Consider the following 17,820-nt stretch of genomic DNA (forward strand, 5'->3'; position numbering starts at 1 on the left):
AAAAAATATAAAATATTTTTTAAAAAATGATGCATCTTTAATTATTTATTGTAAATTTGTGGTTTTTTCTCCTGCATTGAAATTCTGATGATGCAATATTGTGTCATGTAACCATGTAGTATTGTATTGTAAACAAGCTATGCGCATATTCCCGCCCATGCATGCTAGACTTCCTGACAATGCACTACAGGCTTGCAAGCCAACTTGTTTGCTAAGACCTGTCAGCAGACTTGATCACTGATTGGTTATAACTTGCATTTTGTATGTTTATTTGGAAAATAATGCAATCACTAGGACTGTGACTCTGTTACACAACAGATGAAACATGTAGGAATGGTTTTTCAAAATTTTCTTCTCTTCTTTCCTTATGTTTCCACTGCCCCCTTATTTTTATTCAACATCACCCCAGGTGCATCTGAGTCTACTACCACCCACCCTAGATAATCCAGTGCCCCCCAAGGGTGGTATCACTCACTTTGGGAACTTATGCCCCACTGGGGATCTAAGGTTGGAGTGTAAAGAGATAGAGAGTTTGAGAAAAAGATCATGATCCCCTCTCTTTGGCTGCCTGGCTCCCCTGGGACTGAATCTAGTCTACATACATAAGTCCACATATAGGGGCACTATTAGAGAGAGAGGGCAGGCATCACAGCCCATCTGGACCTAGCACTGGTTTTATGTTGCTATTAGTAATAACAGTAGATATTTATACAAAACTTTATGGTTTGCTAAGCACATTACATGCATTATCTCAGCTGATCGTCGCAACAACTCTGAGACAGGTAGTGCATATATTATTTTATTTATGAGGAGATAGAGCTTTTGAGAGGGAAAGTAACTTGCTAGGAAGTAGTAGAGGTTGATCAGGGTCAGCTAGGTGTGACAGTGGATAGAGTGGTGGGACTTAAGTCAGGAGGGCCTGAGTTCAAATCCAGCCTCAGACACTTACTAGCTATGTGACCCTGAGCAAGTCACTTAACCCTATTTGCCTCAGTTACCTCATCTGTAAAATAAACTGGGGAAGGAAGTATCAAACCACTCTAGTATCTTTGCCAAAAAAAAAACCCCAAATGAGGTTACACAAAGTCAGACATGACTAAATAACCAAAGCAGAGTTGGGATTCAAACTCTGGTCTCAGTTGAAGGCTTTGCCTTCTACAATACAGCTGCTTCTTCATTCTAGATTCCTCCCAGCTGATAGTGTAGTGATCCCTTTTTCCCTCTTTCCTCTGTGTCTGTCACCCCACCCAATATTTCTAATAATTATAACATTTGGTTTGCTGTCCTGATCGGCGAAAGTCATAAAATCTGAAATCTAGTTAGGTCTATGTCTGAAGGGCTAGCCTCAGGCTAAATTCAGCAAAATTTGTATCTATTTTCCTCAGATCTTCTTTCCAAAGATCCTCTGCTCACCCCACAAAAAGTCATTAATGCTGTCATGCTGATTCCTGACTTTCTAGGGGCTCATATGCCCAGATATTCCCTCCCAGGTTGTGCCCTGTGGAGTGACTGTACTCTGTCCTTTCCTGCTATCAGTTAGTTGGCATATTGGGGAATGAGCTGATACAGTCTTTCATACTAAGGTAGAAAGTGCTAATGACTGTTTCCTCTCCTAGAAGCTACATGCATCTTAAGAGAGAACAATGATTTGGCTCAAGTCGATGAAGTTCTAATGGCGGAATTACAGACATCCACTTTATACATGTGTATAAATGAAGAAGGCCCATTTTGGGCTGGGGGAATTTTTCCTGTGCCCTTAAAATTATATTCATACACTTTACCTCTACATAAGGCCTATTCTGTATCCCTATAAAGGGACACTGTCTGATAGCAGCTTGAAAGAAAAGCTACGGGGATATGGAGACCTGAGCTATAGTCTTGGCTCTATACCAGGTAAATTGTGCAACCTTGGCTTAATCTCTTCCTGGGCCTCAGTCTCCTCATTTGTACAGTCTGTGCCCATCCCAACACTCCAGGGTTGTGAAAGATGAATGAAATAATTTTAAAGCACTTTAGAAGTAAAGTGCCATTAAATAAATTTGACCTTTTATTATTTTAAGATGCCAAATCAGAACTTATAAAGAAGAGTGTAAAAATGTCCTTGTAAATATATCTGTTTTTCCCTTTGAGAAAATGAATGAATGACTCTGCTTAAGCCTTGAGTTTCTCTTATCTTTTTTCCAGAGGCTACAGACAAGCATTTGAGGGATAAGATCCTGCTGTCAGTAATAACAGAAGCAGCATGGTGTTGGAAGAAAACACTTGATCTGAAAGGAGACAGGTTCAAATCCTGATTCCATTGATAATGCAGTTGTATGACTTTAAGGGAAACCCTTCCCTAGGCTCATTTCCCACTCTGTAAAATGAGAGGTTTGGAATAGATGACCTCTTAGTCTTCTTCCAACTTTCAGATCCTAAGAAGCCTCTGTGTTGTAGTGGAAAGAGCCCTAGTTTATATTCCAAAGACCCGGGTTTGAATCCTAACTTTGCCACTTCCTATCTAAGTGACCTCAGGTGAGAAAGGTCTCCCACTCAGGACCCAATTTTACAATGAGAAGGAAGAAGCAGGTGATTTTAAAAGCCTCTTCTTTCCATCTCTTCACATTCTGTGATTGCTGATACCCATCCACCTCAGCATCCTGTCAGGTTTGTTAAATCGGCCTGAATGTATGCACAGATTTGCCCTCTGGGAATATTTGATGGGGGGCCAGGGCTGGCCAAGCAGGCAAGGGGGAGTATTTAGTTGTGCATGACTGCTGACTTCAGCAACTCAGCTCACTCAGTGGACCCTGGCAAATTGAGCTCCGGCCACACTGGGCCTCCTGTGACTGGGGCCGCTGTATACTATGCATTGGTTTGGTATGAGTGCAGAGGTAATTGCAATATATTGAAGTTTGGTATTGTAATAAAAATCGAGACCATTAAGGACACCATTTCTGTCATTAGTATTTAGGGGTGGTGTGTTGCGGCTTTTTAGTGCTCGTAAAGCTGTCTCTGCCTGCAGATAAGTCATGGCACTGATATAAATTTAAAGGGTTAGAAATCCGTAAGTCATAAAATATAGATAGTAAATAGGAAGAGAACACCATGGACAGGGACTGTTCTATTAGGCATGCAAATGCTTATGGATTTGCATGTCTAGTGCCAGCAGTTGCATAATGAAGAACACGTTCATATTACAGACAGACTTCATTAAATAGAGCATTGGAAACAAGGTTCATTGAGCCTAAAGGGTGGGGTGTTAAAGTGCTAAAGGGGGAGGATTTAAGTGACTTCTGGACACATTCATATTAATAATCTTTTTTTTCTACCTAATTTCTCTAATGAACAGGTCTACTTATGTCCCTCTCCTGTGATATTCAGTGACTCCCTATTGCCTGCAGGATAATCTGACTGCAACCTACCTTTTCAACCTTACTTCATTCACACCCTCTTCATTTTAGCTAAAATGCACAGTTAGCTGTTCCATGATCTTATACTTGTCTTGTCTGTGCAATCAAAGAAGACTGTCCTGTGTGCCTGAGATGTATGCCCCCTCTTTTATCACTTCTTGTCAAAATTCTTCTCTTCCCTCAAGGTTCACCTCAAGGGCTGCCTCCTCCATGAAATCTTCTATGATTCCTCCAGTGGAAACTGCACCCCCTCCAATTTTTAGAGCACTTTATTTGAATCTTTCCTTTGTCTCATTATACTTTATCTTGTTTTACACTTAACCAAGAAAATGCCTCCTAATAGACTGTAAACTCCTTGATGGTAGGGACTGTCATTTTTTTCATCTTTGTATCTTCAGTGCCTAGAATACAGCAAGCACTAATGTGTGTTAAATTGAATTTCTTCGTTCTTCTCTTTCATGATTATCTCTGTAGAGCCGACAACAAATATTACTAGAATCAGAAGCCCTTAGTTAGATATCCAATTTGATTCAATTAAACACACATTTATTAGTTGTATAATAAATGCAAAAGGGGAAAGGAACAAGCAATTATTAAGCACCAATTAGGAGCCCATTGCAACCATCCAAGTGACAGACACTGAATGCCTGAACTTAGGTGGTGGCTATGTAAATAACAAGAAGGCAATGGATGGGAGAGATTTGGTGGAGACAGAAATGTTGAGTTTTGGCAATTTGTTGGATGTGTGTGGTGGGGAAAAGTGAGAAGTCAAAGATAATACCAACGTTGCGAATGTGGGAAATTGTAAGAATGGTGGTACCCTTAATAGAAATAGAGAAATTTGTGGAAGAGGGGTGGATATGGAGGTGGAGTTGATGAGTTCTGTTTTGGACATATTTAGTTTGAAATATCTATGGGACATTTGGCTTGAAATATCCAGTACATGGTATACAGACCTGAGCTTGGGAGAAAGAGGGAGGTGAGATATATAGGTTACATGGTTACACCAAGCTCTCACTGGGACTTCTGAGTCCATACTTTAAGACAGCTCAGAGAGATCTGAAGTCAGGGAAGCTTGGTCTTCAGGGTCAGGACAGTTCAAGTATTTTATAGGGAAGTATGTGTCTCCCTCTCAGTTGAGTCTGATCAGTTTCCCATCTTTGAGGTCACAGGCAAGGAAGCATCAATCAGATAAGAGAAGAGTCAGGGCAGAAGGAAGTGGGTACCAACAAATAGGAGGGGATGTGGCTATGGAATAGATAGCCTGTTGGACAAAGAGTGACTAGGCCAGGAAAGCCAGAGGTTTTTCTGACTATACAAGAGAGACTATCTGCATTAATGAAATAAGAGCTCCATTAAAGAAGTGAATAATGCCAACTGTCCTGCCATCAGAGGACCAGGGCTCCTAGCTCTGATGATTTCTGTCTGTGGAACCTTGGAAAAGTTCTTTTACCAACCTGGGCCTGAGTTTTCTTATTTGTAAAATGAGGGGATCAGGCTAATTAGCATTCAAGGTCTGTTCCAGGCCTAGATCTATGATCCTATGTTCAAGCACTGTGCTAGGTACAATGCTGGGGCAGTTAGGTGGTACAGTGGATAGAGAACTAGACTAGAGTTGCAAAGATCTGAGTTCATATCTGGCCTCAGACACTTACTAGCTGTGTGACCCTGGGCAAATCACTTATCCCTACTTGCCTCAGCTTCCTGATCTGTTAAAATGAGCTGGAAAAGGAAATGGCAACTCCAATATTTTTGCCAAGAAAACTCCAAATGGGGTCACAAAGAGTCAGACACAACTGAAAAATGAATGACTGAACAACAACAAAGACACAAAGAATACAAAGACAAAACTGGTCCCTCCAGAGGCTCTGGGATTATACAGTATGCTCACTAATGGGTACATACAAGGTAAGTTAGAAAAGGAAAAGACATCAGCAACTGGGAAGACATTCAGCTTTATGCATAAAGTGGTACCTGAACTAAGCCACGAAGAAAGATGACAGATGAGAGAGATGGCTCAGTAGATGCACAGTGATTTGAGTTGGGAAGATGGACCTAGGGAACTGGTAGTCATTTGCTCAGTATGGTTGGGCTGCACTGTAGAATTCAAGACAGGGAGTGATGCGGAACAAGACTGGAAGGGAGATGGGAGTTTGTGGAAGGCCTTAAATGCCAGTTTGTATTCCCCCCTAGGAGCAAGGGGAAGGCACTGAAGATTCTTGAGCTTAGGAGTGACACAGTCCAAATTATGGCATAGTAAGATAATTCTGGCAGATGTGTGGAGTTTAGTTTCAGGAGGGGAAGAAATTGGAATGAGAGACATCAGTTAGGGGATGACTACAATGGTCTAAGGGAGAGGAACTAGAGGTCTGAACTAGGCTGGTGTGTGGATGTGTGGAGATTTGGGTTCACTTAAGCTATGACAACAATACAAGCTTTTCAAAAGATAGCACCAGAATTTTTCATCAGGACCCCCTCCCCAAATTCCTGTCCCATCCCAGAAGTCTTTATATTCAGTTTATTCATTTGTCAAGGCCTCCAGGTTAGAATCGTAGATAACAATGCAAGTGCAGATTCCTGGCCTATTCATCTCTGAGACATGGTGAGTCAGCTCCTTCATCCTTCTCTGGAGCTGTGGTAGGAAAGAGATCTAAGTCAGGTGATTTCAGGACTGGAAGAGGCCCTTAAAAGCCATAGACTCACAAATCACAGGATTTCAGGGCTGGAATGGGGCGGGGTAAGAACAAACATTTACATGGTGCAGTGGATAGAGCACCAGTCCTAGAGTCAGGAAGACCTGAGTTCAAATCTAGCCTCAGACACTTAGGATCTCTGTGTCCCTGGGAAAATCCCATAACCTCTGTGTGCCTCAGCTACCTCCCAGGGTTGTTGTGAGGATCACAACAGCTAGTAAATGTCTGAGGTTGCATTTGAACTCAGGTCTTTCTGACTCCAAGCTCAGAGCTCTATCCACTGAGCCACCTAGCTGCCTCCTTCAGGATGTATATCCTTATTTAATTAAAAAAAATCCATATATGGTAAGATCTTGATGACCATAATCTGAGCCATACTCCTAAGGTTGTTTTCTAGCTTATCAATATCCTTCCTAAAGTATAACATGTAGATTTGACTACACTACTCCAGAGGTGGTCTGACCAGGGCATAGTACTTTGGGCAATTACCTCCCTATTCCTGGACAATCGTCTTTCCTTACTTCAGTCTAATTTGTCATTAACTTCCTTGGCTTCCATATGAAACTGCTGTATCATATTGAGTCTACATAGTAATAAAAGCATCGGGTCTTTTTCAAATGAACTTCTATCTAACCATAATATACTTGCAAAGTTGATCTTTTGAACCCAAATGTAAGATTTTACATTTATCCCTGTTTCATTTGTTAAATCTGACTCATTGTGTTAGCCTGTTTAGATCTTTTTAGCTCCTGATTCTGTCATTTGTTTTAGGCATATATCCCAGCTTTGTAACATCTGCAAAATAATAAATTATGCCGGTTATATCTTTATCTAAGTCACTGGTAAAGATGTTCAACAACATTACATCAAATACAGAGCCCTGTGGCATTCAACTAGAGACCTTTTTCCAAGTTTACATTAAACCACTAAAGACTACTCTTTGAGTCCAGCCATTCAACTGCTTTGGAAACCACCTTATTATTATTGTCTAGCCTACAATCTCTCCACCTATTGAGTGTCCAAAGGAGGATAACAAGGATGGTGAAGGGCTTTGAATCCATGCAATATGCAGGTTCGTTAAAGGAACTGACGATGTTTACCCTGAAGAAGAGAAGACCTAGGAGACATAATTGTTGTCTTCAAGTTTTTGGAAGTTTGGCGTGTGGAAGAAGGATTAGCCCCAGAGGGCAGAGCTGGGAATTATGGGTGAAGGTTGCAAAGAGGCAATTTAGGCTTCTTGGCTTGAAAAAACTTCTTAGCAGGTAGTGCTGCCCTAAACTGGAATGGGATGTTTAGGAGGGTCTAAATTTTCCTTCTTTGGAGGTCTTTATGCAGAGGATGGATAACCACTTGTCAGGTATATTACAGTAGGGATTATGCCTTTTTTTTTTGAGACCATCAGGGTTAAGTGACTTGCCCAGGGTCATACAGCTACTAAATGTTTGAGACAAGATTCGAACTCAGGTTCTCCTGACTGGAGGATCAGTGTTCTATCCGCTGTGCCACCTAGTTGCCCATATAATAGGGATTCTTAAGGGAAATGGATTGACTAGATGGCTGCTAAGGTCCTTTCCTACCTTAATTTCTGTGATTCTGTGGTCTTGCTCATAAGAATAACAAGAGAATTTGACAAACAATGCTGCACCATATCTAAAGTGATTCCCCTCATCTACGTTTTTGATGAAGCCTTACTGGCTCTTCGTGATAATTCCTATCCTTTCTAGATAAATATTCACTAGCCATTCCTGTCAAAGTACATGTGCCAGGAATCAAAGGCAGCTCAACGGTCTCTAGTCTGCAGATTTCACTCTCTTCCTTTTTTAAAAAAAAGGACCACATTTGCTCTCCTCTAGAATGTTACAGTAGAATGAATGTTGAATCTGGAATCTGAAGCTTTAGGCTCAAATGCTGATTTTTCCACTTACAACCTGCAGGCAAAACTTTAACCTCTCTGGGGCCCAGTTTTCTCATCGCAAAATAAAGGGGTTGGCATAGATGATCGCTACAATTCCTTCTATTTCTAAACCTATGATCCTGTGACCCTGCAGGTCTCCTATTATGCCCAATATTTCAAAATTGGCTCAGCAATCCCCTTCCAGTTCTTTCAGGTCCCTGGGATGTAGTTCATCTGGGCCGGGTGACATGAACACGAAGGGGAGCCAAGTGCCCTGTTGATATTTCCCTGGTACAGCCTCCTCATTTTACAGTTGGGAAAGTGAAACTCAGAAAGGGGAGGGGATTTGCTCAAGGTAACAGCTAGTGTGTTGCAGCTGGGCCATTGCATCTGGAGGTCTAATGAGGCACTTTTATGCCTCCAAATCCAACACTCAATTCACTGTACTCTGGAAAAAAAAAGTGGAAAGAGCAATACACAGTCTTGGTGTCAGGCTTGGCCACTGACTAGCTACATGACCTTGGTCAGGTCTTCTCCAGACGGCACCTTCTCATCTGCAAAATAAAGAGATTGGGACTGTATCAGAGGTTCTTAATCTGGGGCCTATAAACTTGTTATTTTTCAAAAAAAATGTTTTGATGATTGCATTTTATTTTAGTTTCCTTTGCAATCTTGTGTACTTTATTTTATGCATTTAAAAATGGTGTTCTAAGAAAGGATTCATAGGATGCACCAGACTGTGTTTAAAAACATTCTGAGAGGGTGTCCCTAGGCTTCACCAGATGGCTAAAGGGGTCCAGGGTACAAACACAGAAGATTAAAAACCTCTGGATTAGACGATACCCTAGGTCCTTTTTAGTTCTAGGTTCTTATGATTCAAACCATGCTGTAGGTAATTATCTCTTATGCCTATGTATAAGATTACAATGATTCATAGGTTATTTATTTTTAAAGGGGAGGAATGTGGAATGTTTCCCTTTGCGGGTCTCATTCCAGTCCTTTCTGGGGTCCACGGGTGTTTTGCAGTATTGATTGGTCTGGGTGTCTGAACTGCTGGCTGCCTCTTTGGTGGGGCTCAGGGATTCTATTTATATCTGGCTTCATGGCCAAGTCCTTTCGAACCTTTTGTTTTTCTTTGTTGTAGCTTGAAGCTCTGCCACTGTTCAGGGGGCCACCCACTGCCTCCTCTGAACAGACAATATGGCACCAAGTGGTGACTCAGGCCTTGCATCCTTCCTGCTGGGCAAAGAATGGAAGTGAAGAACACGTGAGCCCAAAGCCAGTGAGCTTCAGAATTGAGAGAAAGAACACAGGGGGAAAAACACCCAAACATTAAAGAGTCCCGCACAGTACTTTCTCACCTGCCTCCCACTTTCCTGTCGACTATTTTCGACCTCCTTCCTCCCCCGAACCATCCTAACACACACACACACACACACACACACACACACACAAAACCCTTGAGTAGGTTCGCTGGAGATAAAAAATGTCCAAGCTGGAAGGGACCTTAAAGACCATAATGTCTGGCCTTCTCATTTTACAAGTGAGGAAACTGAGGTTCACAGAGAAGAAACAGCTTAACTAAGAGTACAAAGTGAATGAATTACAGTTCACCCTGGAAGCCTGGCCTATGAACTCCTAATCTAATGCTACGTCCAAATGGAGAGAGAGAGAGAGAGAGAGAGAGAGAGAGAGAGAGAGAAGAGAGAGAGAGAGAGAGAGAGAAAGAGAGAGAGTGTGTGTGTGTGTGTGCGCTTGAATACACAGCAGTTCACGCTAGCATTTTGCAGTATACAAAGTACTTTCCTGCTAACAATGCTGTAATGTAGGGAGTATCACAGTTGCTCCTGGTGCCTCATACAGTGCTTTTCACGTAGTAGGTGATTAACAAATGTTTGTTAAATTGACTCGTCAAGTCCCTATGTTATTGAAAATGAAACTGAGACCCAGAGAGATTGTGATTTGCCCAAAATCACTTATGCTTTGTATATGGCAGAAGTGGGGTTCAGATCCAGGTTTATTGACTCTCAGTATAAGTCTCTTTCCATTAATATCACACTGCTCACAAGTCTTTCTGTCTGTCTTCATATGTCTAAAGCATGCTCTGCATATCTGTGTTGGTGGGATGTGTTTTTGGTAGGGGCATTTATGCACTATGTATCTACGTGTTGTGTGAGTATGTTTATAGGAGTATGTATTTGTCTGTGGGTGTGGATGCACATTTAGGGAAGTGCAGAAAGGTATTAATCCCAGGTTACTGTTGTCTGGCTTTGTTTGTGATAGGGCTTAGAGCTGCCATCGTGATTTCTTCCCAGCAATTTCCCAGGCTCTAAAGGATAAAATCCCAAGATAGGAGGAAGCAGCCTGAGTCCTGCTGATGGGCTGTAAATCCCTTTTATGTGGCTTGAGGTTGCTATTGAAGGCTCCAGACATGACTGTGGAGCCTTAGAGGTCTCTATAGGACTGAACTATTACAACTTACAAGGATGTGCAGGCAGGCCTCGGGGCTGTGGAGAATGGGATGATTCTCCACTTGCCTGGAACTAGGGCAGAAATGGAAGGTTTAGGAGAGGATAAAGAGAGAATGGTGCCATATTCTCCCAACTTGCCTGCTGCTCTGTACAAAAATGCTCCAGCGAACCCTATTCTGGCCCCTCAATATGGGGATCACATGGTTGGCAAAGTAAAACAACTGGGCATTAAGGGGAGGGGCCAACCTTTGGCAAATCTAGGTTGAAGTTTGTTCTTGGCTCCTTACCTTTCCATACCCTTCTCCCTACTTCTTATGTCCCCAGCTATCCCAGGACTCCCACTCTGGTCCTCCTTAAGGGCCTCCCTTCAGGTTCTCATGAAAATCTCACCATCTAAACCTTTCTGTTTTTCCTCATTAAAACTTTTCATTTTCTCGAACCATTTCTCCTCCTAAGGCGAATAAATGAATTCCTACCAAGGTAATACTGTGATGTAGTGTCACCTCTCTTGACAATATTTACATTTTAAGAAGAGCCTTCTGGAGCCTCAGTGTTTCACCCCCACAAGAATGAATATAACAGTGGGAACTTTGGCTACCGAGAAGAACCAATGGGGTATTTATTTGGGAGTACAATAGTCTTCAAATCACATTTTCATTTGCCCCATTCTAGTTTCTTCCATTTCCTCCATAACAAGGCCCTAATACATACAAAGCTCAGTCATGGCCTCTCTGGCCTCCATATCTTTGCTCCTGCTGTTCCTTTCCCCTGAAGTGTCTTCTCTCTTTTGAAATTCCTCCTTACCCTTTCAGAATAGTGCAAAGAGGAGTGGACTTGAGGGTCAAAAGCTTTGAGTTTGAGTACTGGCTTTGCCATAAGCTCTTTTATCTCCCTTGACAAGTCATTTCAACTTTCTGAGGTTGGATTAGCTTGAAGCTCTCTCATCTTGCTGACTAACTTTATACGATTCTACGTGCCACACCTGGTGGCCCAAACACTCCAGGGTCCCTTAAGTGCAACTGCTCCACCTCCACAGCTGCTTGAAATGAGTTTTCAAATGTGCCTTTAAGACTGGATTTACATTTGAGTTGCTACATATTAAATGCTGATTATTAAAAACACTTTCATGGGGTTTTAACAACGACAGATTATGTATCTGTTACCTAAACCTCAGTGAAGGCTTTATTAATTCATTATTATTTTATCAACATACAATAAACTGTCCTATTAAATCTGAATTAGACAGATATTTGGGGAGTGATCATTTAAAAGGACCTCAGCTGAGTCTATCCCCAGGGAAAGACTTAATGAAGTTTCAAACAGTTAATAATCCTTGGTTCATAAATAAAGCATGAGTGCTTAAATAGCTACAAAACACTAAAATAAGATGTTGGGGTCTAGTGGGGGGAGGGAAAAAGAGAGCACCCCTGGAATTTCCCAATGTGTAAACTGGTAATGTTACTTCAAAGGTTATTTATTGGACACTTGAAGGAATCTGTCATTATAAAGTCATATTAGAGTTGAAAATAGCCTTAGAGAGCATCTGGTCCTACTTCCTCCTTTGGCCCATAAGAAAATGGAGATCCAGAGAAATTGAATAAATTTCCTAAGGGTATACAGATACTTAAGACCTTCTGCCCTCCTTCCTAAAATTACCATAGAGGTTCACATATATACTTAAAAAACCTCTTCCTCCCAACCACAAGAAATGACACAGTATGCCATTTAATTTGAGGGTGAGGAGGGAAGGCTTGGAACAAAGGTAGGAGGTGGGAATTCTGAACCCAGTATAGAAGGAATTTGGTGATGCTGTGTGGTAAAGCAGATCATTAAATCTCCCTTCAATGACTTACAAAAACTTCTTGTAGGAGGTAGCTTGCTTACAACCTATGAGACGTACTCAAGCCCATAGCAATCTGTCAAGGCTTTTGACTTGTGGTCCATAGCTCTTTGTACCATACTCTGCTAAAAGTTAGGGTGGACATTTCAAAAGAAAGAGGATAGTACAGTAGATGGAAGGAACAGCAGGAGCAAAAACATGGAGGCTGAGCCTAGTCTGACTTAGGGCTTTGTCTTGAAGAATAAGGCAATCAAAATGTGATTTGAATGATCTCATATACCCCAAACACTCCACCACTACCACCCCTCCCAATAACAGGATCTAGCATTGGCTATCTAGACTTGCGATTTTATACCATTGCCTGGCCCGGGATTAGGGAAGAGACTGATAAACATATCTCAGTTTCTTAACACCTACAATATGTTGGAACAGGGAGCTTTTCCAAAAGGACTGTTTGTTAGCATTGTGTGAGATCTGATTCTGGCCCAAATGCCCCTAACATTTCCTCATTGAAGCATTAGAGATAGGGCATTGTAGTGGAAAGAACATTTGCTTTGGAATTAGAAAATCTGGGTTTAAGTTCCAGTTTGGTGAGTTACCATGTGTGGGACATTGTGTGGGTCCTTGATGTCTCCGGACTTGAGTTTCTCCATCTTTAAAATTATTGTTGGACTAGATATTCTCTGAGGTCATTTCCAGCTTAAATTTGATCTCCTCCATACATTCTTTTCTCCTCCATTGCTTCTACAGTAGAGCCTGGGGTTGTGACTGGACCTCTTGTGAACTTTCAGCCCCACTTTGAATCTATGCCAAGTCAGGAGCAGGTAGTTAAAAAATAGTATGGAATAACCAAAGCAGATCTGAATGTGCTATTTATAACTTTCCTTGACCACAAGTTCCTTAAACATAGGAAGTATGTCTTGATCTCCTCCACAGCACTTTGCACAGAGCCTTATGAACACCAAGTAACATGATGTGGCAAGAAGACTCTGGAGTCCAGGGAGAATTGGACTTGAGTCCTACTTCTCTTGCTTTCTACCTGTGTGAATTTGGGTAAATCACTTTTCCTCCCAGGGATTCAATTTTTCCCATCTTCAAAATGAGGAGGTTAGACGAGGATAATCTCTATGCCCCTCCTGAATCTAACCCTTTTTCGGATTTTCTTGGCAAAGATACTGGAGTGTTTGTCATTTCCTTCTCCAGCTCATTTTACAGTTGAAGTAACTGAAGCAAACAGGGTTAAGTGACTTGCCCAAGGTAATACAGCTCATAAGTATCTGAGGCCATATTTGAACTTAGGTCTTTGTAACTCCAGGCCCAGCACTCTATTTACTGTACCACCTAGTTGCTCTATATACATATACATAAGCATATGCATTTACACACACATACACACCTATAATACATGCCTACATACATGTGCATGCATTTATATAGTTTGTTTTATTAATGTGTTTTGTTTGTATATTGCTTTTATTTCTGACTATTCCTTCCTTCCCTCCCCAGCTAGTCATCTCTTGTAACAAAGAATAAAAAGGAGGGAAAAAAAGCAGCACAGTAGAACTAACCCACATATTAACTGAATCTAATAGTATATGGAGTGTTGTTCCACACCCATTGCCCCCTATATCTGTAAGGAAAATATGGGGGAAGGTGACATTTTCTCACCTTTTCATCTCTTCTCTGGGGTCAAGGTAGCACTTTCACATGTAACAAAGAAAAACAATTAAGAAAAACCAAATGTTACAGTGACTATGTCTGGTAATGTAGGTAATATTCCATACCCATAGTCCTCTACATTTCCAAGGAAAGGAGATACTCTTACATCTTAAAAGCACTTAAAATATTGATGAATGTATACATGGTGTAGTAGGAAGAGAAATGAACTTTGAGTTGAAGGATTTGTATTTGAATCCCAGCTCTGCCACTTGGTGACCTATATGACCTTGGTCAGATCACAGCCTTTCTGGGTCCCATTTTCCTCATTCATAAAATGTATAAGTTGGTTTAAATGACCTTTAAGATCACTTCTGGCACTAAATCCATACTTACATATCTCTATCTGTATTGCTACATCTCTCTCTCTTTCTCTCTCTCTCTCTCTCTCTCTCCCTCTCTCTCTCTCTCTCTCTCTCTCTCTCTCTCTCTCTCTCTCTCTCTCTCTTTCTCTCTCTCTCTCAGATATGAATGGAATGCCAGAAATACTTAGGAAATATATACAAGTGAAAGTAACTGGTGGGGCAGGGATATTTCAGGGAGACCTGGATATTCCCAGGAAGTGCTCCCAAATATCCACTGGCGTTAGGATTCTGGGAGCAACATAGCAAGCTTGGCAATTGTGGGCTCTAATTCCTGATTATCCCTTATGGGAATATAAACGCTTCTCTCCTCAGTCCCCTGGCTTAATGGACTGTGCGTGCTGGTGGATTGTCATAAACGAGGCCAACACAAACCTTTGACACTGAACTTATTCACAAGGTAAAACTTGCTTTGATTAATCTCCCTTTGAATGCAGCTAGTCACCGAGGCTATGCCAGAGCCTGTGTCAGAAGTCTTAGTCACACACAAGGAAACTGAGAGTGCTTTTGATGTTGTGCTGACAAAAGACCTTGGTTGCTAAGAAAACGATGCTGGAGAGTCTATACTGTATTGTCATCATGTTCTAAATTCACATTTAAATGTGATTCACTGAATACCTTTTAAATACAGTTGTTCAACAAATAGAAGTAACATTTTTTTTTCAGTAGAAGATGGCAGCAGGCCCACTAATTGTTAGGAAAAGGAATGTGCCTGATGTGTGCTGAGTTTAATTTCATACATATAATTTATACTGCGCAATGAAAATTACTACACACACATTGGGCACATTGGCACAGAGAGGCAGAGCTGACTAGCCATTCTGGTACATTTGAGAACTTCCTTTGAATTGCTCTTAAGAGATCATAAAGGGATAAATCATCAAGGGTAGTACAAAGAGTGTAATGCAGAGGACCAAGGGGCTGGGGTTCTAACCCTGGTTAGAACCAATTCTTTGTGTGACCTTGAGCAAATCCCTTCAGTTCTGTTTCCTCTTCTGTAAAATGAGGACCAGATGGTCTCTACATTCCCTTCTAGCACTAACCTTCTAGCATCCTAAGTTGTCTTGCCCAGCTTCTGAGAAGGTTAGTATTGCTACCCACCTGCTCTCACATGGATGCATGTCTCTACTGGAGAAATCCTTGCTCAGAAAGGTTTATTGTGAGTCTATAAGGCCTTCTAAAAATCCTGGAAATTGGCTTACACACAAACACCCAGAATGTAAAAGATATTACATAAATTCCATATATTTTCCTCCTTGTGCTAGAATTTTCAGGGAATCTGCATTTGTGACGTAAAATCTAAGTATTTTTGCTTTGTTCTAGATTCAAAGAGACCAATTAGAGGACTAGTGGGTAGGATCAATGCAGATTTCTTGGGTCTGATGACTTTGAGGACCTTTCATAAGATTGTAGGTGTGTCTTATTCCTCCCTCTCGAATCCCACAAATACACACACACACACACACACACAGACACACACATCATGGTGCTCATCCTATTCATTTCCCATGTAGCTAATTCCTACTGAGTTCTGGACTAAACCTTCAAAATGTGAGCATTTCTGGCATGACTGGCTGGTTCATAAGCCAGCCTCCCACCACAAACCTATACTGATTTTCATAGCCATCCACCCTAGGACTAGAGCTGCCTAAAGAGCAGGCAGCATCTGGTGCAGAGCCTGGGTAGGCCAGCAGGAATGTTTTATATTCTGAGTTAAATAGAGCAATAAGCAGGAAGTTAAGCTTTAGCACCATGAATTGAGGCTTTTCAGTCAATCAAATTAGAGTTCAATCAGTTCATTTTAATCACTCCTCCAGAGAGAAGTAAACCCACATGTTGGGGGAAAATGCAGCAATTTTATTGATGGCAAGTTTAATTGTTTCATTTTTCCTTACTATCTCTAACACTCTAGACTTTTAATCAGTGGGAGCTGAAGTTATAATGAAGGAAAGTCCACTTTTCCATAGTTCACAACTAGCTGAAAATAATTGGGCTGAGACTCCCATCCAGACACTGTAATGCCGTTGGCATTTTCCTGAAAACTACACTTAATTGCTTTGCTGATGTTGTTAAGTGGTCCTGAGGGGGCTGAAGGAGGAAAGCTGCCCACATATGCTGGGTAACAATACCCCAAAACGTCTTAAAAGCAGCCTCAAAGCCAATCTGACAGTGGCAAAGAGGGAAAGAAAACAATAAGTTTTCTTCTGGCAGGGCCTCGAGGGAACAAGCTGGTGTCGGGAAAATAAACGGTGGCTGTTTGATCAGCTTTGACATCAACATCAACATCAACATCAACAACTTTTTCGCCCTGAAATCCAAGCAGTATGAAAAGCACAGATGTTTCTTTTTTTTGAGAAGGGGAGGTCGAACTCTCCCTGGTTTACAGCAGCAGGTGGCTGGCAGTAGTATCTGGCCTGGATGGCTCATACCCAGAGAACTGGAAGAATAAGAGAGACTAAGCTGCTTTTGCTCAGGGAGGGGTAGAGAGCTTAGATTTCAGCAATGGGGAAATTCTAAGAGGGATTTGCAGTTGACAAGGTGTTTTCCCCTGGGCTTAAGGAAGCCATTTAAAGAGAGTGAAGTGAGGAGCTCCTAGAAGGCCTCCTCCTTCCAAAGATTTTGAAATCAAGCCACTAAAGAGTCATTCCTTTATCATTTTTCCTATAGGTGTCTTTTGTAAAAATACAAATCCGTATGTTAAAGGTATAATGTTAAGCACTAGAGTCATAATTCTGACTTTGACTTGAATTTAGACTTTTGATCTTAGTGCCATATCCCTTCTACACTGTTTCCACAGTTAATTGATGGTGTTAATTCTGGGTGGTTTTGATGAAAACCAACCCAGGCTTATTGGACTGTGGAGGAGCCTTTTTTTTTTTTTAAAGCAAGTGGTGAACTTCCTTTTCCTACCAGGTACAACACAATGTATGTGGAGATCAGTACCATGGACAGAAGCACCACCTGTTCCAGGAAAAGTTTTAACTCTTCCTGGGCCTATGTCCGTGGCATTGGACAGGATTATTTTCACTCTTTACTCCCATTGGGCTTGGTGCAATATCATATCTTGCTTATTGTATTCCCCTCCCCTTTTTTTTTTTCAGGAGAAGCATAAAATAATAGAGCCATGAACTGGAAGTCTTGAGGCCTGGGTCATTCTGACTGTTGCTAACTCATTTTGATGTCTTAGACACTAGGTCAGGGGTGGGGAACCTGTGGCCTCAAGGCCAGACATGGCACTCTAGGTCCTTCAGTGTGGCCCTTTGACTGAATCCAAAATTCACAGAACAAATTCCCCTTAATAAAAGGATTTTATTATATTATTATCTGTATTAAGGAAACAGACGGTTCTCTTCTCACTACATCTGATATAGTACTTGCCACTTTGTATTACACATAGTGGGCACTTAATAAACATTGCAAGTTGTTTGTTGGAAGGAATTTCAGAGATCATT

This window comes from Phascolarctos cinereus, unplaced genomic scaffold (assembly GCF_003287225.1).
Source record: "Phascolarctos cinereus isolate Bilbo 61053 unplaced genomic scaffold, phaCin_HiC Scaffold_2;HRSCAF=192, whole genome shotgun sequence".
In the NCBI taxonomy this organism is placed as follows: Eukaryota; Metazoa; Chordata; class Mammalia; order Diprotodontia; family Phascolarctidae; genus Phascolarctos; species Phascolarctos cinereus.